Here is a 27,423-nt window from a genome sequence, read left to right on the forward strand (position 1 = left end):
GGCCATTGCTGTACTGCCTCAATTTTCTGAGAATCCACTTGGATCCTTTCGCTGGATACAACATGACCAAGGAACGCGACCGACTCTAACCAGAATTCACATTTGCTGAAATTAGCAAATAGATGGCGATCTTTGAGGGTTTGCAGAACAACTCTGAGGTGAGTTGCATGCTCTTCCTCATTCCGAGAATAAACTAGGATTTTATCAATAAAGACGATGACAAACAAATCCAAATACTTTTTGAAGATCATGTTCATTAAGTCTATGAAAGATGCTGGAGTATTTGTTAGTCCAAAAGACATAACTACAAATTCATAGTGAACATACTGAGTCTTGAAGGCTGTCTCGGGAAATCACTATCTTTGACTCTGAGCTGATGATAGCTCGATCTGAGATATATCTTAGAAAAGCAACTAGCACCCAAAGGTGGTCGAATAAGTCATCAATCTTGGGGATGGGATATTTATTCTTGATGGTGACTTTGTTCAACTGACGATAGTTAATATGCATCCCTAGAGAACTGTCTTTCTTATATACGAACAATAGTAGAGCACCCTATCCAAAAGGTTTTTCAACTGTTCTTTCAATTCCTTAAGCTCAGCTGTAAGGAGGAATCAAAATAATCTGGGTATCTAGAAGGAGATCTAATCCGAAGTCGATTTCCCTTTCAGGAGGAACTCCGGGAAGATCTTCTAGGAACACTTCTAGAAACTCATTTACAACTGAACTGACTTAAGAGTTGGGGTTTCAGAATTTTAATTCTTAACTCGAACAAGGTGATAGATATACCTTTTGGAAATCATTTTCCTAGCCTTAAGGTAAGAGATAAATTGGCCTACATGAACTGAGTTACTACCCTTAAATTCTAAGATGGTCTCCTTAGGAAACTGAAACCGAACGGTCCTAGTTCTACAATTGACTGAGGCATAATAGGAATGTAACCAATCCATGCCTAGAATGATACCAAAATCTATCATTTCTAACTTTACAAGGTCTGCTGATGTGACTTTTTGGAAACCGTGACAAAGCATTTTCTGTATATGCGTCTAGCTATAACTAGGTCACCAACTGGAGTAGAAACTTAGACGGGTTCTGAGAGAGTTTCTAGACTAACACCAAAGTTTACTGCTATATAATGAGTTACAACAGAATGTGTAGCTCCTGAATATAGTAATCCAGAAACATCTAACTGGAACACTTGTAATGTACCAGTGACCACATTAGGAGAATCCTCCTGATCATGTCGAGTCTGAAGAGCATATAACCTGTTCTGGCTCTGGCCACCACCTGTACAAAATGAGGTACCCTGCTGAGTGGGGTGACTCGTTGAAGATGCTGAAGTTGTAGATTGAGCTTTGTTACCTCTATGATCATTCTTGGCAAAAGGGAAATCCTTTAATCTATGACCTGACTGATTGCACCCAAAACACCCCTCTGTGCCAGCAAGACACTCGTTCAGATGGTTCTTACCATAAGATGGAAAAGTCTGGTTACCCGAAGCACTTCCCTGAGACTTAGAGCCTGATTCCCTCCCTTTCTGATCCTGTTAAAAGATGGGGGATGGAGAGCTAGCTGATGAAGGGACTGGGGCTATAGACCTCTGTTGAAACTCTAAGCAATTTCCACTACCCGACCTCTACTGAGAATATTCATAGTTGCATGTTCTTGCCCTTTTGTTATCCTTAGCCATTTCCTTGAGCTTATCTCCTTCAACCTACTGAGCATGGGTCATTAGTCTGGAGATATCCATATCCCCTAATAGCATAATATTCCTACACTCTATCTTTACCAGACCAGATACTCCAAACAAGAACTTGCCCATGTATGCTCTCGGATCGGCCACTATGTGTGAAACATACATGGAGAACTGAGTGAACTTTAGCCCGTATTCCTGGACTAACATCGACCCCTGCCTCAAGTTTATAAATTCATGGGCTCTAGTCTCCCTCGACTCTCTCGGGAAGAACTTATTTAAAAAAGCTCCAGTAAAACAATCCCACATCACGAGAGCTGCATCCGCACCCCTGTTGTCTTTCCACTACCTGAACCTAATATGAGCCACATCCTTGAGTTTATAGGATGCTAATTCAACACTATTAGTACCAGTCACTTGCATTACCTCAAGAATCTTCTTGATCTTATAAATGAAATTATGTGGGTCCTCACCAACCTTCGACCCTAGAAACTCTGGCAGATTGATACAAAAAAAATCTCGTACCCTGGCTGCAACTGATCCACTAGTGGGGTTTACAGGAACTGGGGACTACGATTAGCCTGGTTGGCTACGATATGAGCCAATAGCTAGATCACATTACAAAACTCTGTATTCGTAACCTCATGGTTCGGGACTGGAGGAACTGCGTTAGTATTACGTGCATTAGATCTGTGAGGAGGCATGATCTGAAACACATAACGACGGATTAAAAGGGAGAAGTTGATTCACAGTTTATCCCATGATAAAGATAGCAAAAGAAGTGAGGTTTTTCTTAGAACACCTCGTAGCCTCCCCCTCATAGGTGTGTCATGCTTCACACCTATGAAACAGATTCTACTTAGTGCGGCTTTCAAACACTCTAGGACTCTTGAACCTGATGCTCTGATACCAAGTTTGTCATGCCCTGAGGCTACCCCCTAGACGCAACACGGTGCTTAGTGTCACAACTTACCCCAAGCTAACCTATGTCATGACACAAGTATACTAAAGTAATTCTAAGTAAGCGGAAGTAAAACTTATAGATGATTAAATCTAAAAGAGTTCAACGTAGAATATAACTGAGTTCAAATGCGAAACATCACAAAAACAATTGAATTTGACTCTATGTATGAAAGCTTCTAATATTGATTAGCTGATAGGACAAGTCCCCATCTAATTGTAAATTACTAAAACTAGTAACAAACTAACTAAATTAAAAGCATAAAGAAATGTCCTTAGATGATGAGAATTCACCACTGAAGCAACTGAGTACGAACTGGAAATCGAGCTAAGCACAGTTTGGATGTTGAGCGCCTGACCTACATCATGAAACGATATAGCGCAAAAGTATGCGTTTGTACTTTGAATGTACGTAGCATACATGATATATGCTAAGTTGAACAATATTACAACTAAACATGGAGATAGATATACTAAAGAATAACTGAAAACTGAGCTAGATGCAATGACCAAGTACTAATCATGAAGATAACATGCTGAACTGAATACTGAAGTAATTATTGAATATATGATCAATGTAATATGAATCTGACCGTGGGAGATACTATTAACCCACATAAACCACATGAGCTAAACGTGGAGTCCAATGTATATGCCCCATCGAGAGGACCCAATATACCTTGCTGGGGTATAAAGGCATGACTCTGGTGTGATCACCAAAACTGATGTCCAATAGAGGGGACTTATAAACCTATGGGGGCACGTTCTGGGACTTGAGGGTATGCTGAACCCTAGTCCAACTCGGTGCTAAGTCTACTCCCAACTGAATGTAAAGCTAAAATAAAATTGAATTACTGAATAGATCAAAATATTAATAATTATCTGAGAATGCAATATACATATATAGAAAAATATGGCATTCGAATTCTGAAGCATGATTATTTGACTAATCTGCCTAGCAAGTATAATTCTTGAAATACTAATAACTAACACAAGCTAGGGTTTTTGAGTTATATACATGGGATTACACTAATTCTCCAAAGGCATGTAATTAACATTATAGAGACTATAATAGCTAAATTGCAATGGATCCCTAAGGTTTAGGAACCCTAGTTCTGAACAATTTATGGAGAAACTAAAGAATTGACTGAATTCTATGTACCTAATGGGTGATAGGAACCCATTAGTGAAATCCCTCATACCTGGTGACGAAAACTATGGAGAAATCCTTTGAATTTTGGGGCTGAACTTGAAGAAGACCGCTGCTTGTTCTTGGGAGAAACTGGCGCCTCTTTTTCTTCTTTTCTTTCTAAGTTAGATGATTTTAGGAGAATGAGGGTTTTAGCTAGTTTCTGACTAATTACTTAGGCTTAGACTAAGTAAAATGACGCAGTTTAAGTACCAAACGATGTAGTTTAAGTACCAAATGCATAGGGAAAAATACCAAAATGACCCTGACTTAAAGCTTACGAAGTGACCTTGACGAGGGGCTTGACGGGCCGTCTAAGGCATGATGGCCCGTCTAGTGGGTCGTCATGCTGCCCTGCCCGACAGGGCTTCACTAAAAGAGCATAACTCTTTACTTTGGGCACGAAATTAGGCAAACTTGGTGGCGTTGGAAAGAGGACTCAAAGTCCTTTAATTTGACAGGTCATGGGACACCTAATTCATTTTGTGCTGAAAAATATGATAATTTGAAGTTGATCCCGAACTCAAAGTCTGATAAGTCTCTTTCACGGACGACTTCATGGTCCGTGTGAAGCTTCACGGACCCTCTAGGCGTCCGTGGTCCTTCACTGTGGCCTTGGGTGCAACCTCACCATCTGGGTGACTTGTACGGTACCCCTTGACGGGCCGTCCAAGTCAACACGGGTCGTCAAAGGCAGCGTTTAGGTGACTCCCTCATAGTTAACCCTTGAGAGTGGTTCACGATGCCTTTGACGGGCCGTGAATCCTAGACGAACCGTCTAGGTGAAAAATTAGAAGAGGCAGCGAGTTAGTATGAATGTAAATAATACTTCCAGATATAAAAGAAGAAAATAGTAGTTTTTGTCCTTGGATTATTAACTTATCCCAACTTAGATCTCCGTAAGAATACTGCACCAATTTTTCTTCTCTATAATTTCATATAAGAATAAAGTTAAACTTTTATAACATAATATTGGATTTGAGCTTGCACGGACAAACACCATCTAATTTACAAGGCCTAAAAAAATATAAAAAATAAATAATATTTTCAGTTTTTTAAAATGATACCTTAACAAAAACTCTATGATAGGCGAGTATATCTCACTCTCTTAAGATGAGATCGTGCTGGGGTAAAAACTATAAAATAAGCAAATTCAGAGGGGGTAATTAGGATTACTAATAATTCAACAGGTTTTGAATAAAACACACTAAGTTTAGGGGTTTTTTTCCAAATAAAAAGTATTACGTTGAGGATTAAATTTACTTAGTTCAGATTTATGATTTAGACTTTATTTATTCTCATCACGATGATAAAATAAATGCACCAACACAAAATGAAGAAATAGAGTAAAATAGTCAACATATTTTCTAATACATTCATAATTTGAATATAAGTTGAGTTCTTTTCAACCCCAATTACCATGCCTATACTAATTTTTTTCTCAGTATGTATATACCCCCCCTTCTCTTCATAAATTGATGAGCATGAAAGATACAAAAATGCAAGAACAGAATGAACAACACTATATGTTGATGTATCAATGCATCTATTGTGAAAGAAGCTTTCTTTCAAGTCAAGGCATAACGACTCGTACTGTGAGTGACTTCAAGGGTGACTGAGTTAAAGGAACCCCCCAAAGAAAAGTGTTTGTGCTATTTTTATAATCTACAAGTAGAAAGTAGTAGAACCCTATTTCTATTGTTGACTTGGAACATAACACAAACTGTTTTCTTTGGGGGGGGGGGAGGGGGGCTCAGTTAAACCAACCATCCTTTAAGTGACTCCTAGTATGAGCTGTTTTCCTTGGCTTGAAGAAATATTTCTTTTACAACACATACATTAATACATCAACTTACCATGTTGCCCATTTCACCCCTGCATTTTTGTTACTCATATGTTCATCATCTTAGAGAGAGGAGGAGGATGAATATATTAAGGTGAAAATTAAGAAAAGGCAGATGGAGTTGGGTTTGTAGACAACTCAATTTTTATTCAGATTTTGAATGTATTAGAAAATATGTTTACTGTTTTACTTTATTTCTTATTTGGCACTGGTGTATTTATTATTATTCAAATTAAAAAGAAATTAGGTTTACAAATGATAGATTCGAATTAAGTAAATTATAATCATCCTCATGCTATTTTTATTTGGCAAAGTGCCCCTAATTCTAGCATGTTTCATTTTGAACCCCTTAAATCATTAGTAATCTTAATTACCCCTCTTAATATGGCTATTGGACAGTCTTTATTACTATACGATTTTTATCCTAAGGGAGTGAGTTACACTTACCTGTCACATATATTATTTGTCCATATGGCATTTTTATAAATTATTTTTCAAAATTGTGAAGTTTTTAAATTTTATGGGGCAGAATTAATTGTTTAAAAAACTGTTTCTAGAACTTGACTAATTAGGAAAAAGAACTACTTGGGTAAAAATAATGACATTTGGCCAATTTTGTTTTACATATTTTTCCCAAAAATAAGAAATGTTCATTTTTAAAATAGATAGTCATTACCTTAGATGCAGATCGATGGATTCAAGAGCTTCATCTTCTCATCTCAACACCAGAGTAGACTAACAAATGGTGCTCCTTAACTCTATAGTTAAATTCCTTGGTTTGTTCTTACATCTCATAATGAATGAGGGTTTCTCAAAATTTACAAATAAGTACCATCCTAATGAATGTTTTGTTTTGTTTTTTTTTTTTTTTTTTTTTTTTTTTTTTTTTTTGTGTTTTGGCTTTATTTTATTTGTTGTTGTTTTTGTAGAGATTTCTGATTTGGTCCATTTTGGGCCTAAACAAACATGTTTTAATTATTTTTATAAAACTTAGGGCTTCAACCCTAGTTGGTTAAAAATAAATAAACAAGAATACACTCAATTGACACAGACATGGTCTTATTTCAACTCATAAATCAACGTAACAGATGATTAAATATTCATTATATTAATTAGCCCTTGTAAGGTTATCTATCAAGAAAACAAATTTTAAGGTCAAGAAACTTAACCAAGTAAACTAGCATGTTAAAAAAGGAAGATAACTTAAGCTATCATGAACAACATACATAAAATCATTAAAATTGAAGACAAACTCTTATAGACAAATAAATTATTTAGAAGAAAGAGGGGGTAATCTCGATGAACCTTTTAACTCAATCTACCTCAGAAACAGTGTCAAACATGTATTAGCAATTTAAATATGTCAAAACAACTCATATATTTATTTTCACAAAGATTATAAAATGGGAACTCAAACCTTAAGAAGGTATAACCATTTAACATTTAATAAGAATAGTCCATGCCTTTTTTTTTTAGGTTAGACCTCAATTCAAATTCAAAGATCTTTTAACTACAAGTCATAAACAACTATAACAATCAACAGTACTTCCAAATAAATAATGTAAATTTTAGTAAATTTGATTAGAAAAAACTATGAATCAGTTAGAATATGAAATAAGTAGAATTTAGGAAGAAATCTACCTAAACAAAGTTAAATTTGAACTCATAATGAGATATTTTTATCAATACATATATAGTCTAATGAGGAAGGATATTAACTCTTCAAATCATCTTATAACATTCAAATATTAGGGACTACAATAGCTTAAGTAGAGAAATACTAGAAAATTCAAACTTCTTGAAGCTCCAACACAAACGAAATGAATCTATTCTAAGTACAAAAATTAAAAAGGAATTTGAACAGAAAATAACATGAAAGAAAAAATTGAAACTTAGATCCGAAAATATATCTATTATAAGCAATCAAAACTAAAAGGAAATAAAAGAGGAAAGGAGCTAATTACCTCTTGCATAGAAGTAACTGGGACGACGATGTGAGATCCTTCTTCCCCCTTTGACCACGAACAAAGTTAGAAAATCTCAGAATTCATAGGCCGAACCTTCGTGGGTTCATTTCATGCAAGAGCACTGCCCTTACACCTAAAATCCCCAAATTTTCCTCCTTCAACTAGTGTATAGCGGTAATTATTTTATATTTAATTTTTAGAAAATAAATTGTCCTTACAACGGTGTGGGACTAAGGATTTTTCGAAAGAGAAATTTATGTGGGTAACATATTAAGACCAAACTTACCATATACCTATATATCTTGTTAGATAGTTACTTATAACACCTGATAAGTACTAAATATACTTGAATCTAATAAATAGATATATACAATTAATTATTCATAGCTATCTTTACTTTTACACTTAATGGATACAAAAAAGATTTATAAAATAATAATAGTTCTTCCTTTTTCTTTTGAATTCCTCTGTATCTTCTGTAGAATATCTTTCAAAAGATTTTCCATTTTTCCTTTCTTCACTATTATTTGTATTTTCATCTTTCTTTCCCAATGGTTCTCTTTCTTTTTCTACGGTTAATGTCAAAAATATATATGTTTACTATGTTATTGTTTGTATTAGTGTCCTTATTAATTTTTTTATTTTTGATTGTATATACTATTGATAAGTTATATCAATCAATTTGTAATTTTGGAGTTAAACCCCAAAAAGAAAGATAGTAGCAGCGAGGATGAAATACTTATACAGACCATCAAAGCAGGAAGTAAGGAGCCAACGATACGACAACTATATTTCTCTGATGCTGAAATCTCGACCCATCCAAAACCCGATGCTACACCCAAACGAGATAAGAGCAGTGATGGTAAGACCCTAATGTTTGTACCTCCATGTCTGAAAAATGGAACCGTAACTGTAACGATTGAGGAGAAAGATATCAAGAATTAGGTCCAGGATTGGAAAACAGATTTAATTGGGTATGTTTTAGGAGATACCCCTTATGAGAAGCAGATGGAAGCATATGCAGCTAAGATTTAACACTTTGTTCCTATGCCTAAGATCCTATTGCACGGTGAGGGGTACTACATCTTCAAGTTTAAATCTGAGAAGGATAAGGAAAAGGTAATAAATTATGAACCTTACTATTTCAGCAACAAGCCTCTAATCCTCAAGCCATGGGTACTTGATTTTGAGTTTGATAAGGAGATCCTTAGTGTTGTACCTATACGGGTGAAATTTCCAGGTTTATCGGTAGGATATTAGTCTATTGAGGCCCTGAGTAAGATTGCTAGTGTAGTTGGAAGGCCAATGCATACTTATCTATTTACTGCTAATGTGGAAAATATCTCTTATGCCAGAATTCTGATTGAAGTAGATGTCTCACAACCATTAACGGAGGTGATATGTATTGAAACCCTTTCAGGACTTTGGGAGCAACAGGTTGAGTATGAATGGAGGCCAAGATATTGTAATGAATGCCTGAGGTATGGACACACTAACTCAGACTGTTGGTATCATCAACAGGAAGAGAATGGTGTTTAATGCGAATACTGAAACAACAAATATAAAAGAGCCAATCAATTAGGCTCGACACACCAAAATGGTTTGGAAAGTAGTGGTTAGAAAGGCAATCACTCTCCTGATGATGTAGGAACACAACAACAACAATAGTGTAGCCATGAGAATGAAGTACATGAGTTGAGTAAGGATGAGCAACTGGTGATAGCTGTGAATGATCAGGAGTATAATCTAGTCCACAGAAGAGAGGGTAAGCAGGCTATGCAAGATACTCCTATGGGTATAATTGAAAATAATAGTGCTGGCAACTCCATGCCATTCACCCCACCATGATCATTTCAACATGGAATGTACAGGGCCTCAACCAGGCCCATAAGCAGAAAGAGGTTAAACTTTTTCTTGCTAAGAATAAGATTGAAGTGTTTGGGTGCTTAGAGACGAAGGTTAAATCTCTTAGAGCTCAAAGGGTCATGCACAAAATAGCTAGAGGATGGCAGACTTGCAACAATTATAATGAAACACCTAATGGGTGGATTTGGTTGATGTTGGAAAACCAGTTGAATGTACAAATTGTTGAAATAAGGGATCAATATATTCACTGCATTATTGAGGATCCAAGAATCCAAAAGTTTGTATATTTTACAGTGGTGTTTGCTATGAATGACATACAACTTAAAAATAGGTTATGGAGTGAATTGGGTCAGCTTGATAGATAACTCAAATATCCCTGGCTATTGTGTGAGGATTTGAATAGTGTGCTGATCTCAGGGGATAGAATTGGCTCAATTGTTACTACAAGTGAGACTTTAGGTTTTTGAGTGTTGATTGATGATAGGCAACTTACACCCCTTAGAAGTACAAGATGGCATTATACTTGGTGTAACAAGCAGAGTATAGGAAGCAGGGTTTACAACAAGATTGATTGGGCACTCGGAGACATACAGTGGTTGCAGAAGTATGGATAGGTGGAAGCTGATTTTCTCCACCCATCCATCTCAGACCATTATCCAATTCTTATTAAGTACTGTCAACAACCTAATTTGCATCCTAGATCTTTCAAATTTTTCATCAATGTTATGGAGCATCCAAAGTTTAAATATGTACTTCAACAAGTCTGGGCTACTGAAAATCATGAACAACCTATGGAAAATGTATAGTGGAAATTGAAGAAACTAAGGCCAAGCTCAAATACATAAATGCTTATATGGCTTCATATAAGCAACAGTTGAGCTTAGCAAGAGAAGAGCTAGATATAGTTCAGGGCCAGATGCAGGGTCAACTGTTAAGGCAAGAGTTGTTTGAGCAGGACAAGAAGTTATTACAAGATATTGAGAAATGGAGAAAAGTGGAGGAACAATTTCTTAGACACAAAACTAGGGCTCTTTGGGTGGAGAGTGGTGATGGAAACTCAAAGTATTTTCATGTGTAATGGAAAATGAGAAGAAGCCAGAACACCATTGCTTCTATTTACATTGAGAGCAATATCAAACTGACAGACCCTCAAGCTATTGAAAATGTATTTATTTCTGTTTTCTCAGGTTTGATGGGAGACTGTGCTGATGAGCTACCTTGTGTGGACACTATGGTTGTTCGAGCTGGAGAGTGTATTACTGTACAACAACAAAATGAGCTTATAAGAGAGGTGTCTCAAATGGAGATCATAGATTCTATTAAATCCATGCCCAAGGAAAAAACTCTTGGGGTAGATGGATTCCCTATTGAATTTCACTGAGAACTGGGAGATTATGAAGGATGAGATTGTATATTCTATGCAACAATTCTTCCATACTGGGTACTATATCCTGCAATTAAAACCATTGTTATTACTCTAATCCCCAAAATTCCATCTCCTACAAAGGTTAAGGACTTTAGGCCCATATCTTGTTGCACAACCCCCTATAAAATCATATCCAAGATATTGACCAGAAGACTTAAGAAGGTGATTGGAGGGCTTGTAGGGTGTTCACAATCTGCATTTGTTGAGGGGAGGAGTATCATTGCCAATGTCTTTTTTAGTCATGAGATATTCAAATGTTATTCTAGGAAATGGATATCACCTAGGTGTGTTCTTAAAGTTGACTTAAGAAAATCTTATGACACATTAGAATGGGGTTTTCTAAAGAAGCTACTCATTGACATGAGATTTCTTGCAAAATTTATACAGTGGATCATGACTTGTGTGTCTACAGTATCCTAGTCCTTGATACTTAATGGGGATTTTACTACACCTTTTAAAGCTAAAAAAGGTATTAGACAAGGGGATCCTATGTCCCCATATCTCTTTGTTTTGGCTATGAAGTATTTGGGAAGAGAGCTGAACCAACTGAGCATGAATGGCAACTTCAATTTTCATCCAAGATGCAGGAAATTGAACAATGTTCATATATGCTTTGCAGATGACTTATTGATGTATTGTAGAGCAGACCTTATCTCTGTTAAATTTTTGAATGAAGCTTTTATGAGATTCTCTAAGGCTTCAGGTTTGCAGGAAAATTTGGAGAAGAGTTCATTGTACATGGCTGAATTTGCTGACCACACCAAACAAGAACTGCTAAAAGAACTTGGATATGCTGCAGGTGCACTCCCCTTCAAATACCTGGGAGTCCCTCTAGCATCCAAAAAACTTAGTGTTAATAAGTTTTTACCCCTGATAGAGAAAATTACTGCAAAGGTAACATATTAGTCTGCAAAGTTACTTTCATATGCTGGGAGGGTGCAATTGATCAAGTCAATTTTGTTTGGGGTACAAGCCTTTTGGTCTCAGATTTTCTTAATTCCCAAGAAAGTTATGAAGAGCATAAAGTAGATCTGTAGAACATTTTTGTGGACTGGATCTGTAACTGTATCCAAGAAAGCCTTGGTGTCTTAGGAGACTATATGTAAGCCTCATGCAACTGGTCGCTTTAATATCATGGATTTGTGCCTTTGGAACAGAGTAACAATACTGAAATAATTGTGGAACATAGCTATGAGCAAAGAATGTTTATGGATCCGGTGGGTACACACTTATTTTATAGGAAGGCAACACATTGAAATAGTCCAAATACCTAAGAATGCTTCTTGGGTTGTGAGGAAGATCCTGGCAACTAGAAACTGGATTCTGCAAGGGCAAGTACGTCATGGTGCTTTGAACAATGCTTTTGCAATAACCCAACTTGGAGAGAAATATTCCACACATATGATGTACAATGGATTGATACCCTAGTATCCTAAAGTCCATTGGAAAGGTATACCATTACATCCTTGTATTCATCCAAGATTTAAATTTATTGTATGACTAGCGATACACAAAAGACTGGCAACTGTGGACAAACTTGTAAAGTTTGGGATCCAAATTCCTCGTGAATGTGTTTATTGTGGATTGACAGATGAAAATTTTAGTCATTTGTACTTTGATTGTCATATTACCAAGGACTTGTAGAGAAGACTGTGCATATGGATGGGCTATCCTAGGGTCATTCAAGACTGGAAGACAAAAGTGTGATGGGTTTGTCTAATGGCAAAAAAGAAGTCAGGACTAGCTGAAATAACATGTAGTGTTTTTGGAATGCTGGTGTATATCATCTAGACGAAGCTGAATAGAATCAGATTTCAACATGGCAAGGTGAAAGCTGAGAATGTATTAAGGGAAATTGTAATTCATATGCATATTAAGGGACAAACTAGAGCAACATGGCAGTGTGCATTGCAACACCTTCATGTCTATCCATAAATAGTGGTTAGTATTGTAGTAGATCTCACTAATATGTATATAATTTGATTGTGTAGTTCATTATAGATTAGAAGAATAGGAGTGTAGATGAGTGAGCAGTTAGTCTATTACTGCTTGGTTTGTATTTGAATAGTTTGGTTTTGAATGAAATATAATAGTTAACCAAAAAAAAAAACCCCAAAAAGAAGACTTACCCAGGATTTTGCCTCGTTTTTCATGCAGTGGTTTCACCTATGGAAGAATAACAAGTTTGGGAAAAGTTCACATGAGGAAAGTGCAGCAAATAAAATAAAACCAATTCTTCCCTTCCCACAAAAATTCAAGAAACAGAGCGACAATGAATGCTTTGGTAAGCTTCTCTCTTTACTTACGCAAGTTCATATTAATTTTTTGCTTGGTTATGTTTTGCAAAGAATACCAAAGTATGCTCAATATGTAAAGGAGATTTTGGCAAGTAAGAGGAGGCTAACAGAGTATGAGACAGTTGCACTTACCGTTGAGTGCAGTTCTAGAATACAGAATATGATTCACACCATACTGAAAGATCAGAGTAGCTTCACAATGTATATTAATATAGGGCAGATCATTCATGCCTGGGGATTGTGTGATCTTGGTGCTTGCATTAATCTCATTCTTGCATCATTGTAGAAAAAGTTGGGTTTTGGTAGTCCTTAACTGTAATACCTCATAGTTTAGTAGACTATCTAGCGTTAAGTTTGAAGGCTACAAGTCAAGGCTAGAGGGCGTGAGCCAAGGAAAAGGGGCAAGGGCCAAGGCTTCCCCAAACTGCCAAGGCACTGCTCTAGACCACGAGAGCCTTCACAGCTCGTGGTGCGACCCGTGGTGGTGAGGCAGTAGCTCACCAAGGCTGCCCTAAAGAGGGCACATCACCACGATCCACTTCACGGTCAGTGGTGAAGACCATGACCCGTGGGAAGGCTCGTGGTCAGGCCTTAGCCTTGTGGAGGCCAATACCTTGAGGCCAAGCTACTGGTCCATGGACCACGGGTAGGACCACGGCTCGTGAGTCTAGTTGTGGTGCCTGGCACCATGGCTACCTAATGAAGGGCTTTTTAGTAAATTCCAAATTAGGTCGTTATTAAGTGGGGTCATTTTGTATGGTCTTAGAACACCTATATAAACTATTTTAAGCCTCTAAACACCCCATTTAAGTCATTAATTCCAAATCCCCAAAAAATCCCGAAAGTTCTTCCTCTAAAAAATTCTCTCTCTAGAAACCCAAGAAAAAGAAGAAGAAGAAGATAGGGTCAAGCTAGGTCAAATTCCTCCAATTGTTGCAAGCAATGTGAGGGCTTTATAATCAACGTATGATAGCTTATTCATCCTTGGATTCTTCCATCCATGGATCCCCCTAGATTTCCCCCAATTGTGAAGATGAACCCCTAATTCTAGCTAGGGTTTCTTCCTATATTATGGGTAGTGCTGAGTATGAATCCAATTGAGTGGATAGTACTTGTTTATGATTGTTTTAGTATTGAATCATGATATTATGATAATAATTTATGTTTTCCATGGTTAACCCTAGTCTAATTGATGAAATAGATATCTTGTGGGTTTATTCCATGAAAGGTGAAATCGAAGGCATATAGATGATCTACTAAAATTGGTGATGTCTATAGTAATTGTTCATGAATGAATGCTTGTAGACATGAATTGAATTAGATTATAATATATATGATGGATCATGACTAGTAAAGCTTGAAGTTGAACCTCTATGATGATTTATGACTAGAATCACTTAATAATGAAGAATGTGATTAGAATATCTTGAAATCTAGGTATGAATGAAGATAGTAAGAAGTAAAGCTTTGAAAGTAAGTCTTGTAGTCATGAGTGTTGATTGTTAAGGCTTTGAGAGTAAAGATAATATGTTGAATTAAGAAGGTTTTAATGTGTAAAGTGATAGAAGCACTTGGAACATGGATTGATTGTCAAGGACATCCCTCAATGAGTCATAAATTAAGAACTTAATAAGCTATTTTGTGGGATGTATACCTAGCACCGAGTGGATATTGTATTGAGATGAAAGATTTTACCTATTTGAGTCCAGCTTCCAAGATGGGAACTCTCACAAGTAGAGTCCGGGTTTCCCAATGTATATCTTATGAAATGGAGTCCCTCACAAGTTTAGTCCGGGTTTCCTAGTAGAATCTCCGTATCCCATAACTACGTGCCTCGTAGGAAAGTTAGCTAGTGGGTCCAACTAAGCTAACAAACCTATTCTACCCTAGGCAAGTAGAACAACCCTTCTCGGTGTGGGTAATATCAGAGGGGATCATGTGAAAGCTCATGTGATCCCATGTTGGTTAAGGCTATTTTCCCAACTAGTACAAGATTATTATAGAACTTAGACATGCTTGGGTAAGTATCTCAAAGTGTTCCAAGTTAATAATGAACTTAGACATGCTTAAAGAAGCATTTCCAAGTGTTCAAACATAAGGAACTTAGATATGCTTGTGTAAGTATTTCATAGCATTCAAAAGTAATGAAGAGGGACTAAGATGTGTTTAAAGAAGTATCTCCTAGAGTTCCAATGTCTTAAAAAGGGGGACTAGTTTCCAAATCAAGAAGTATTAGTATGAGGACCTAAAAGTGGTACTTAGCGTGGGTATGATTATGGGGTCTTATTCATGCATTGCACAAGTGTAACTTAAGATTGCCTAAGAAAGTGTTCTATTAGATGATGTATGTTTAGATAGGATTGTGCTATAGTTGCCTTCCTTGTTATTTTTGACCAAAGGTGAGAGATTCCCTTAGTTATGAGAATTACGCTAAGGATAAGATCCTAAGATGGTAAGTATGTATGATGGCCTAAGGTGGTACTTAGTGTGAGTGGGATTATGGGGTATTGCTCATACATTGCACAAGTATGACTTGAAACTACTTATGAAAGTCTAAAACTTGAATATGTATATGGAGTATGATTATGATGACTTAAAAGAGATACTTAGTTTGGATGGGATTATGGGGTCCATGCCTTGAACAAGTATGCTTTGAGGTTACTTGAAATGGTTCTCTTATGATATGAAGGACTAAGGGTGGAATAATTCTTATATGATGCTTATGTTGGAGACTTTGCTTATGACATGATATATTCTCGTATGCTTATAGTTTATGATTCATGAAGTATTTTATGGATTATGTCTTATGTTGACTAACTCTTATGATATTATGCTCTTATGATGTTATGCTGGCTATCATATTTAGTACTTTTGTACTCAAATATACTCTTGCCTACATTCTTATCAAATGTAGGGTTCAGTGATTTGAGTTCCATTCTTGAGGATAGGTTTCTAAGGAGTAAGGAGTTGAGGACTTGGTGAGTCCTCATAGCATCAAGGATAAAGCCACCATTTCCCTTTATGTCTTACTTTATCTTTTGAGACTATTGTATGGGCTATGTCCCAAGAGTTATTCAAAGTTGTAATAGATGGTTTGAGACAAAGTGTAGTAAGACTTCCGCTTCGTTTTATAAAAGACTTCGATTGTATGGATAAAGTTTTTAAAATTTCCGTACTTTTCTATTATCTTATGTTATGATATGCTAAGGGCTTGTATGAGTACCCCCTTCGGGGTCAAGTATGTCATGTTATATCTAGGGTGTACCCCTGGGTCGTGACAAACTTGGTAATCAGAGCACAAGGTTTAGAATGGTTCTAGGATTGTCTCAAACCACATCTACTAGAGTCTTGTTCATAAATGTTACATTTATGAATAAGAGGCTATTGGATGTTTAGGAAACTTCACTTCTTCATTCTCTAAGTCGTGTCATAGAGTTTGGATCTAGTAGGTCCTTCTTCTAATCCGTGCCTGTTGATTTTCAGGGTATGGATAATACAAGGGCAAATGCTAGGAGAGATGAGGAAGGCAATGTAGATCAAGAGGTTCCTCTCCAAGTTCCACACCAAGCTCCTCCTCAAGTTCCAATTGACCCTATTGGGGAGAATGTGACTCATGCAGAGTTTAGGTCTACTATGCAATTTTTGGCTCAAGCTGTGACGGCTCAAGTCAATAGAAGAATGGTAGCTTTGGTGAACCCTAATGTGAATTCCGCGGCTTTAAGGCTCAGAGAGCTTTTGAGGATGAACCCTCCGGAGTTTTATGGCTCCAAAGTGGAGGAAGATCCTCAAGGTTTTATAGATGAGGTGTATAAGGTGCTTGCTATCATGGAATTGACTTCGGTAGAGAAAGTGAAGCTAGCCGCTTATCAATTGAGAGATGTAGCACAAATATGGTATGAACAATGGAAAGACAATATGCCGGTAGAAATGGGCCCAATAGAGTGGGAAGGGTTCAAAGAAGCATCCTTGATAGGTTCTTTCCCCGAGAGTTGATGGAGGCTAAGGTGGAAGAGTTTTTTTAACCTTAGACAAGGTAGCATGAGTGTTAAGGAGTATGCCTTGAAATTTACCCTACTATCCAAGTATGCTCCGTCTATGGTGGCGTATTCGAGAGATATGATGTGTAGGTTCTTGACGGGTGTGTCCGACTTAGTTGTAGAAGAATGCCGTACGACAATGCTCCTTCATGAGATGGTCATCTCTAGGCTTATGGTGATGCTCAACAAATTGAGGAGTCAAAACTCAAGAGAATGAATAGGGAGGCGAAAAGGGCTAGGACTGGTGATGGGAACTTCTCCAATGCTAAGTACGATGGACAAGGTAGACCTAAGTCTAAACTAAGGTATTCCGGTTAAGATTCTTCCAACACCACTAGGTTTGACCAAGATAAAGGCAGTGGGTCTCCATTACCTAAGCCTACTTGCACCAAGTGTGGAAGGAATCACCATGGGAAGTGCCTAGCCGGCACGGAGGGTTGTTATGGGTGTGGAAAGAGTGGGCACAAAATGAGAGATTGTCTGGTTCTTAAGGCTAAGGGAAGGGAGGATAAGCAAGTTGCCACTAGTGGTCCGGATGAGAGTGCTCAAAAGATGAATAGGTTCTATGTCCTCCAAGCTAAAAATGATCAAGAGTGACCTCCTAATGTTGCTACCGGTATGTGCTTTATGCTTTATTAGATTCCGGTATTGTTTGGTCTTTTGTGTCTTGATATGTTAGACTTTGAAGTTGTCTTTAGTATGAATGACGTTTAGAAGTGTTTGTATAGGCTTACTCCTAAGGGGGAGATGGTGTGCCTAGATAGCAAGGCCATTGTGTGTTTATGTGTGACCATGATTTCCTTATATGCATGTTCATGAAAAAGCTTTGGTCTTGATAAAAATGACTTATGTGCATTGTTTTCCTCATGTTGTAGTGCATTGAGTAGCGTTGCTTATAGAACTTCATGAAATGAATTAATGAGCATGCCTTAGTTTAGAGTTGAAAGATTCCTCTTTGAATAAATGCTTTTTGAGAGTAAATTGCATATAGGCTCCATGAGTGTATGTTGAGCATATGTTTAGTTTGGAGATGGTAGTTCCTCCTTGAATATGAGTAGATATAAAATTTCATGCATTTTGGGTTGGTAGATGTAGTTCCTACTCCCTTATATTGCATTGAGTATGATTAGCTTGGAATTGAAGTTTTCTTCCTTTGTTTATGTGCATTTAGATGAGTTGTATGCATGATGGGTTGCTAGTCTAGAGTTGTGACCTTAAGAGGTGTTTAGAATCGTCATTCGAGGAAGAATGTTACCAAGGGGAGATAATGTAATACCCCGTAGTTTAGTAGACCATCTAGGGTTAAGTTTGAAGGCTACAAGTCAAGGCTAGAGGGCATGATCCAAGGCAAAGGGGCAAGGAACAAGGGCCAAGGCAAGAGCCAAGGCTGCCCCTATCTGCAAAGGCACTGCCCTAGACCATGAGAGACTTGACAGCTCGTGGTGGCTAACATGAATCTTGGTGCCACCCATAGTGGTGAGGCAATAGCTCACCAAGGCTTCCCCAAAGTTTGCACATCACCACGAGCCACTTCACGGTTAGTGGTGAAGACCACGACTCGTGGGAAGGCTCGTGGTCATGCCTTAGCCTTGAAGAGGCCAAGCTACTGGTCCATGGACCATGGGCAGGACTACGAACAATGGTCTTGACCATGTCTCGTGACCTAGTGAAGGGCTTTTTAGTAAATTCCAAATTAGGTCATTATTAAGTGGCAAGCTACTGGTCCATGGACCATGGGCAGGACTACGAACAATGGTCTTGACCATGTCTCGTGACCTAGTGAAGGGCTTTTTAGTAAATTCCAAATTAGGTCATTATTAAGTGGCAAGCTACTGGTCCATGGACCATGGGCAGGACTACGAACAATGGTCTTGACCATGTCTCGTGACCTAGTGAAGGGCTTTTTAGTAAATTCCAAATTAGGTCATTATTAAGTGGGGTCATTTTGTATGGTCTTAGAAAACCCATATAAACTATTTTAAGCCTTTAACCGCCCCATTTAAGTCATTAATTTGAAAATCCCAAAAGATCCCGAAAGTTCTTCCTCTAAAAAATTCTCTCTAGAAGAAGAAGAAGAAGAAGAAGAAGAAGAAGATGAGAGGGTCAAGCTAGGTCAAATTCCTCCAATTGTTGCAACCATTGTGAGGGATTTATAATCAAGGTATGATAGATTATTCATCCTTGGATTCTTCCATCCAAGGAGACCCCTAGATTTCCCCCAATTGTGAAGATGAACCCCCAATTCTAGCTAGGGTTTCTTCCTATATTGTGGGTAGTGTTGAGTATGAATCCAATTGAATGGATAATACTTGTTTATGATTGTTTTAGTATTGAATCATGATATTATGACAATATTATATGTTTTCCATGGTTAACCCTAGTCTAATTTATGAAATTGATAACTTGTGGGTTTATGCCATGAAAGGTGAATTTGAAGGCTTAGAGAGGATCTTTTAAAATTGGTGATGTCTATAGTAATTGTTCATGAATGAAAGCTTGAAGACATGAATTAAATTAGATTATAGTATATATGATGGATCATCACTAGTAAAGCTTGAAGTTGAACCTCTATGATGATTTATGACTAGAATCGCTTAATAATGTAGAATGTGATTAGAATGCCTTGAAATCTAGGTATGAATGAAGATAGTAAGAAGTAAAGCTTTGAGAGTAAGGCTTGTGGTCATAAGTGTTGATTATTAAGGCTTTGAGAGTAAAGATAATATGTTGAATTAAGAAGGTTTTAATGTGTAAAATGATAGAAGCACTTGAAAATGGATTGGTTGTCAAGGACATCCCTCCATGAGTCATGAATTAAGTAAGAACTTAATAAGCTATCTTGTGGGATGTATGCCTAGCACCGAGTGGATATTGTATTGAGATGGAAGCTTTTACCTAGTTGAGTCCGGCTTCCAAGATGGGAACTCTCACAAGTAGAGTCCAGGTTTCCCAAAGTATATCTCATGAGATAGAGTCCCTCACAAGTTGAGTCCAGGTTTCCTAGTAGAATCTCTATATCCCATAACTACGTGCCTCGTAGGAAAGTTATCTAGTGGGTCCAATTAAGCTAACAAACCGGTTCTACTCTAAGCAAGTAGACCAACCTTTCTCGGTGTGGGCAACATTGGAGGGGATAATGTGAAAGCTCATGTGGTCCCATGTCGGTAAAGGCAATTTTTCCAACTAGTACAAGATTATTATGGAACTTAGACATGCTTGAGTAAGTATCTCAAAGTGTTCCAACCGGTACACTAATCGTTTGGGTATGGGTGCCATGATAGGACCATTGAAATGGGTTCCATGAGAGGACCATTAAATTGTGTTGTGTATCTACTTGTGATGATTATGTTCATATCTAATAGTGATTGATATTGGAAGACTGTTTGTTTCTCTAAAATGATAACCAATGTGTATATATATTTTGTACATGTCATGTTTACTATGTTTTGACTGCTTATATATGTTTCACTTATTTGAATAGCCACATGATCCTACCAGTACATTGTAGTTGTGTACTGATACTGCACTTGCTCGTTCTTTGTTGAGTACAGCGCATCTTCAGGCGGCTATTGATACACCTCAGCTAGGAGATCAGTGATCGAAATCAGATTTCAAGGGTGAGCCAGTTCTTTTAGGCTGCCACAAAATCCTTCATTTTTGTTTAGTCTATTCTTTTCGGACTCAGACTATTTGTTGAGGGTGTTTTGTTTAGTTTTTGGGGTTGCTCCCCCTTTTCTTAGACTTGTTAGTTAATAGATGTTTTGGTACAATGACTTTCAGGTTCTAGGGGTTGAATTTCCGCATTAGTTATGTTTTGCTGCTTTAGTTGAACCCTTGGAGTTTATGGGGACTCCATTTTTATTGTCATTTATGTCACACCCCTAACTAGAAAGGGGCGGACATCAAGGATATACATAAGCACCTGCTATATTATCTAACTAATCTCATGCCAAAGCTGTAGATTCATAAGCAGCGGAACCTATATGAAGACACATACTAAAACATAGATAACAAAAGGGCCCATTGGGATACTTTACACCAGAAACAAAACTAAGTCTAAGAAGCCTCTAAAGAGTATGCCTCTGAGAATCTGATAACTAGTCGGGACAGGGCCCCGACTTACCCATTCTGATATATGTATATACGTAGCAAAATATAGGCTCTAAATATCTGATAGCTCCAGATAGAGGTGGAGATTACCAACTCCTAAACTGGAAGTCTCTAGTCTACTGAAAATGCTTGTTGTCCCGAGTACCTGAGCCTGTAGTGATACAAATGAAGATCCAAAATAACAGCGACGTCAGTACACATAAAACATGTACTGGTATGTAAAACAGACTGAATAACAAGTAGACATGTAAACATGCTAAAATGCATCAAATATCAAGATAGGCAAATCTGAGCATGTGTATGCAAAAGACATAATCCGTAACTGGAATTGTGACCAACCTCAAGGGTCCTCATCTAACATTTCATGGCTTAGTCATTTATATATAGAATTCCTATAATTTGCCTAAGTGATATCTTTACTTCATTATATCGCTTCTTTGCTCTTTGTAAAACTAACTGTCAGGGAATCACACGATGGCCTACTGACGGCGATTAGTGAACCCTGTATGGTATCTGTAGCCCATTGTCACGACCACACATGAAATCTCATAGTCTGGTAACGAGGTCTATCAAGGTACGCCCCCCAGGGCTCCTGTATGGTCTGCCTGCAAGCCTGTATCAGTCAGGTGAATCCACGATGGGAAATTCCAACTGACTATATCTGAATTCTGTGCACAGAATAGTGTCGCATGTAGTAGCCCTAAAAATACCCACCCCACGCTGCAGAGTAGTCTATAATCTCAACTGCTTGCAATTATTTATAATAATTAATGTATTAATCACATAGCTCGTGATACAATTTGTGATTACTCTCTTTAGCTTGAGAATCATATATCTTGTGACCTATACACTTACGAACCATCTGTGGCTGGCTGCTTTCTTTCAATTTACGCAACATGTACACTGCTAACTTCTAAGAGTTTCAACTGTAGACAAATATAGTTATATGAAACATATTGCTTCCTTGAAGAGTGTCACGACCCAGACCGTCGTGATTAACACCCACCCTAACTCTCCGGTGGGAGAACCACTACTACAACCCAACTAAGCAACTAAACCAAAACTAAGGCATTTAAGTATATACGAAAGCAGAAAAAAATACTAAAGAATGAAATAGAGTTCCCATAAATTCTAACAAAAATCTAACTATAATGAACTAACATTGCAGAAGTAATGCCTAGAACCTGCAAGTCAATGTACCAAAACATCTAACAATGAACCAAGTCTAAACAAGAAGGGATACAACCCCAACCAATGTACTAATAACTAATAGAAATGTCTAAGTTCGAAATAGTGGACATAGAAGAAAGAGAACCCATGGCAACCCGGAAGAATTGACTCACCTTTGAATTCGAACGATCACTGAGGTCTGTTAATAGCCTCCAGAAGATGCCCTTACTCAACAAAAATAAGAGCAAGTGCAGTATCAGTACACAACCACAGTGTACTGGTAGGATCACACGGCTATCCCACTAAGTGTAACATAAGCAAGTCAATACAACATTATAAACATGCAAAATACCGAACATATACTATATCGATTATCACATGCTCAACAATATAGATTTATAACAAGTCATTGGTCCTCTCATGGAACCCAAACCCAAATAGTTAGCATACCGGAATGGTACCCGATCCAATTATTATGTCGGAACGTGGCAACTGATCTAATAATTATGCCGGAATATGGCAACCGATCCCAATTAGTTATGCCGGAACGTGGCAACCGATCAATTCAACACACACCACAATCACAATCACAAGTATCTTCTCAAGTTCATACAAATAAGTCGTGATTCATGGCATTCATCTATCTCATTTACAACTAGTGTGATCAATAATGCAACATTCGCATACATGCAAGTATCATAACAAAGCAAGCACAAACATACATCACACAATCATAGAATCTGAACCATCACCTATCTCGAAACAAGCTCGAAACCCTAAGAAACTTGATCCTTGCCTTTCCGGATTCGTTCCGCTTGTTCTTGGTCTACAAACAATCAATATAATACGGGAATCAATAAACAATCACTAATTACCCGAATTGCTAACAATTCTATGAACCCTAGACCATACCCATGATCCCAAGTATCCAAAATAGGGATGTTTCCACCATAGAATCCAGATCAAAACCCTCCCCCATTGATAGTTACCCATTCTATTACGTTCTACGGATTGAAAAATGGATTCGGGGAGTGAAAAGCTTACCTTTAGCCTCAAGAATGGTCGAAAATTGTTAAGAGTCATCTAGGGTCCGTTCCTTAGCTCTAAAAATCGAAAAGTTCATAATGAGGTCGTTTAGGGGTTTATTTGCCACCTTAAGCCACGTCGAACCCGCTACAGTGTCCCTCACCCCGCTGCAGCGGCCCTCACTCCGCTGCAGCGACCCCGCCAGAGTGGCAAAACCCCCCGCCAAGGCAGCTTTCACGAACCAGTGAGCTATTTTAATAAATCCAAGACTCTCATTTCACAACACACTTCTAACCAATAACGTTTAGAAAATACCCTTCATGCTAAGATCGATTCACTCGCCCGAATTAAATTCGATAAAGTCATATGGATTCCTTAACGAGTTACCTAACTACTCATGTAATCAAAATCAAATTTAACTCATTCAATTGTTACCATATTTCCCTAAACAATAAAGACTCCGATTTTGTCCAAATCTAGACTAGGTTGGGAAAATCCAAATACTATGAAAAAGTTTTTCGGTCCTTAATTTTTCCCTGTTGGCATTTCTGTAATGACGGAAACAGGTCATTATAATAGATACCAATTTACCCATCACTCGTCCCCGAGTGACCAAACTTAGGAAAAATAGGCTAAGGAAAGAACGAAGTAGTACCTAAATCAACGAACAATTGAGAATACTTGTCTCGCATGTCCCTCTCGGTCTCCCAAGTAGCTTCCTCAACTGGATGATGCTTCCATTGAACCTTCACATATTTAATCTTTTAGGTCCTCAACTTGTGCACATCACGATCAAGAATTGCAATCGGTTCCTCCTCATATTGGAGGTCTTTGTCTAACACAATTGAGTCCCACTTAATGATGTAATCCCTGTCGCCATGATATCTCTTCAACATGGACACATGAAATACCGGATGAACTCCCGATAGATTAGGAGGTAAAGCCAATCTATACTCTACCGTTCGTACACACTTGAGAACCTCATAGGGACCAATATATCGTGGACTTAGTTTGCCCTTCTTGCCAAATCTCATCACCCCTTTCATGGGTGATACCTTAAGAAGAACATTTTCACTGGTTTGAAATGCCATGTCTCTTACCTTATGATTCGCATACTTCTTCTGTCTACTCTGGGCTGCTAAAAGTTTAGCTTGAATACTCCTCACATTATCTTGGGCATCCTTCACTAAATCAACCCTTAAAGGTTTCACATCCCCAGCCTTGAACCATCCTATGGATGATCTACATCCCCTCCCATAGAGTGCCTCAAATGGTGCCATATCTATGTTGGAGTGATAGCTATTATTATAGGATAATTCACACAAATGTAGGAACTTATCCCAATGCCCTCCAAAATCAATCACACATGCCCTCAACATGTCTTCTAATACTTGAATAGTCCTCTCTAATTGTCCTTCTATACGAGGATGGAAGTTTGTAATAAAAGTGAGTTGTGTGCCCAATTCATCATGTAATTTCCTCCAAAACTTGGATGTGAATTGGGTACCACAGTCTGAGATGATAGAGAGGGGCACCCCATGCAACCTCACTATCTCTTTCACATAAACTTTAGCCAATTGTTCAACATTATAATACTATTCTTACCGGAATAAAATGGGCTGACTTAGTCAATCTATCAACCACTACCCAAATAGAATCAAACTTCCCCTAAGTCTTAGGAAAACCTACCACAAAATCCATGGCTATCCTTTCCCACTTCTATTCCAGAATTGGCATTCTTTGAAGCAAACCTGCAGGCCTTTGATGTTCATACTTCACTTGTTGACAATTTTGACACTTCGCCACAAACTCCGCTATATCCTTCTTCATGCCCAGCCACCAACAAATTCTCTTCAAATCTCGATACATCTTGGTCACACCCGGATGAATAGAATATCGCGAACAATGAGACTCTATCAACAACTTTTGAGTCAAATCATCAACTCTAGGAACACAGATTCTTCCCTTTAAAGTGAGTACACCTTCTGCATCAAGAGTGGTCTCTTGCGCCTTACCAATCGCTGTCTTCTTTCTAAGCTCCAAATTTTCATCTTCAAATTGTTTGGCCTTGATCTCCTCAATGAATGTGGCCCTCACTTCAATGCTAGCTAACACCCCACCTCTTTTTGAGATGCCCAATTGCATGCAATTAGATTCTAAGGTCGAAATTTCCTTAGCCAAAGGTCACTTGACTACACTCAAGCAAGCTAAACTACCCATACTCACCGCTTTTTGACTCAAACCATCTGCCACCTCATTAGCCTTGCCCGGATGGTATTGAATGTTCACATCATAATCCTTGAGTAACTCCATCCACCTTTGTTGTCTTAAATTCAGATCCTTTTGAGTGAACACATCCTCCAAACTGCGATGATTAGTAAATACCTCACACTTAACACCATAAAGGTAATGCCGCCAAATCTTAAGAGAAAACACTATCGCTACCAACTCCAAATCATGTGTTGGATAATTCCTCTCATGCACCTTCAGTTGACGCGAGGCATAAGCTATAACATTCTTATCCTGCATCAACAAAGCACCCAAACCAGAATGTGAAGCATCACAATAAACAATAAAATCTTTCCCTTCAACCGATAATGCTAGAATAGGTGCGGTGGCCAAGAAAGTCTTGAGCTTTTGGAAGTTTTCCTAACATTTTTTAGTCTATTCAAATGGTATCTCCTTTTTGGTCAAATTAGTCAAGTGAGTGGCATTAGAGGCAAAGTTCTTCACAAATCAACGATAGTAGCTAGCGAGCCCGATAAAACTCCTAACTTTCGTCACTAAGCTAGGCTGAACCCAATTCTTAACCGCCTCAATCTTTTGAGGATCTACGTTACCCCTTCTTTCGAAACTACATGTCCCAAAAATGCAACCAAGTCAACAAAAATTCACACTTGAAAATTTTGCATACAACCTTTGTTTCCCAAGAACACCCAAAACAATACGAAAATGGTCGGCATGCTCTTCCTCACTTTTCGAATAGACCAAAATATCATCAATAAAGACTATAACGAAAGAATTAAGAAATGGCTTGAACACCCAATTCATTAAACTTATAAAAGTTGTAGGCACATTGGTCAAACCAAAAGACATAACCAAAACTCATAGTGCCCATAGCGAGTTTTACATACCATCTTGGGCACATCCTCAGGACTAATTTTCAATTGATGGTAGCCAGACCTTAGATCAATCTTGGAGAAAACTGATGCACCTTGTAATTGGTCAAAAATATCATCTATTCTAGGCAAGGGATACTTGTTTCGAATAGTGACCCTATTCAATTGCCGGTAATCTATACACATTCTCATACTACCATCCTTCTTCTTAACAAAAAATCTGGAGCACCCCATGGGGAAGCACTAGGATGAATAAATCCCTTGTCAAGAAGCTCTTGGATTTGAGCCTTAAGCTCTCTTAATTCTGCCGGAGCCATGCGATATGGAGGGATGGAAATGGGACGAGTACCAGACTCTAAATCAATGCAAAATCTATATCTCTATCCGGAGGCATATAATGAGTCCACAAATTGGACTCATTTAGGGCTTTATTTTAATATAAATAGTGTCCTCAAATGCTTATTTATTCTAAATATCTGATGAAAACACTTAAGTTTCAGGTATTTGAAGTTTTAGTTGAAGCATGGACACTTAGGTGCAAAAAGGAACAAAAAGGCTGAAATGAACGAAGAAGCTGAAGCCTGAGCATCGCCGAAGGGATGTACTCCGCCTTTTGTTTCGTTACGCGAAGCCCTGAAGGAGCAGGATAAAAAAGGCGATGAAAGAAGCCGTCGATGTGTCACTGAATAGTTCCACGAAGCAGTACTATGTCGCCCAATG

This window comes from Solanum tuberosum, unplaced genomic scaffold (assembly GCF_000226075.1).
Source record: "Solanum tuberosum cultivar DM 1-3 516 R44 unplaced genomic scaffold, SolTub_3.0 scf00160, whole genome shotgun sequence".
Taxonomy (NCBI): Eukaryota; Viridiplantae; Streptophyta; class Magnoliopsida; order Solanales; family Solanaceae; genus Solanum; species Solanum tuberosum.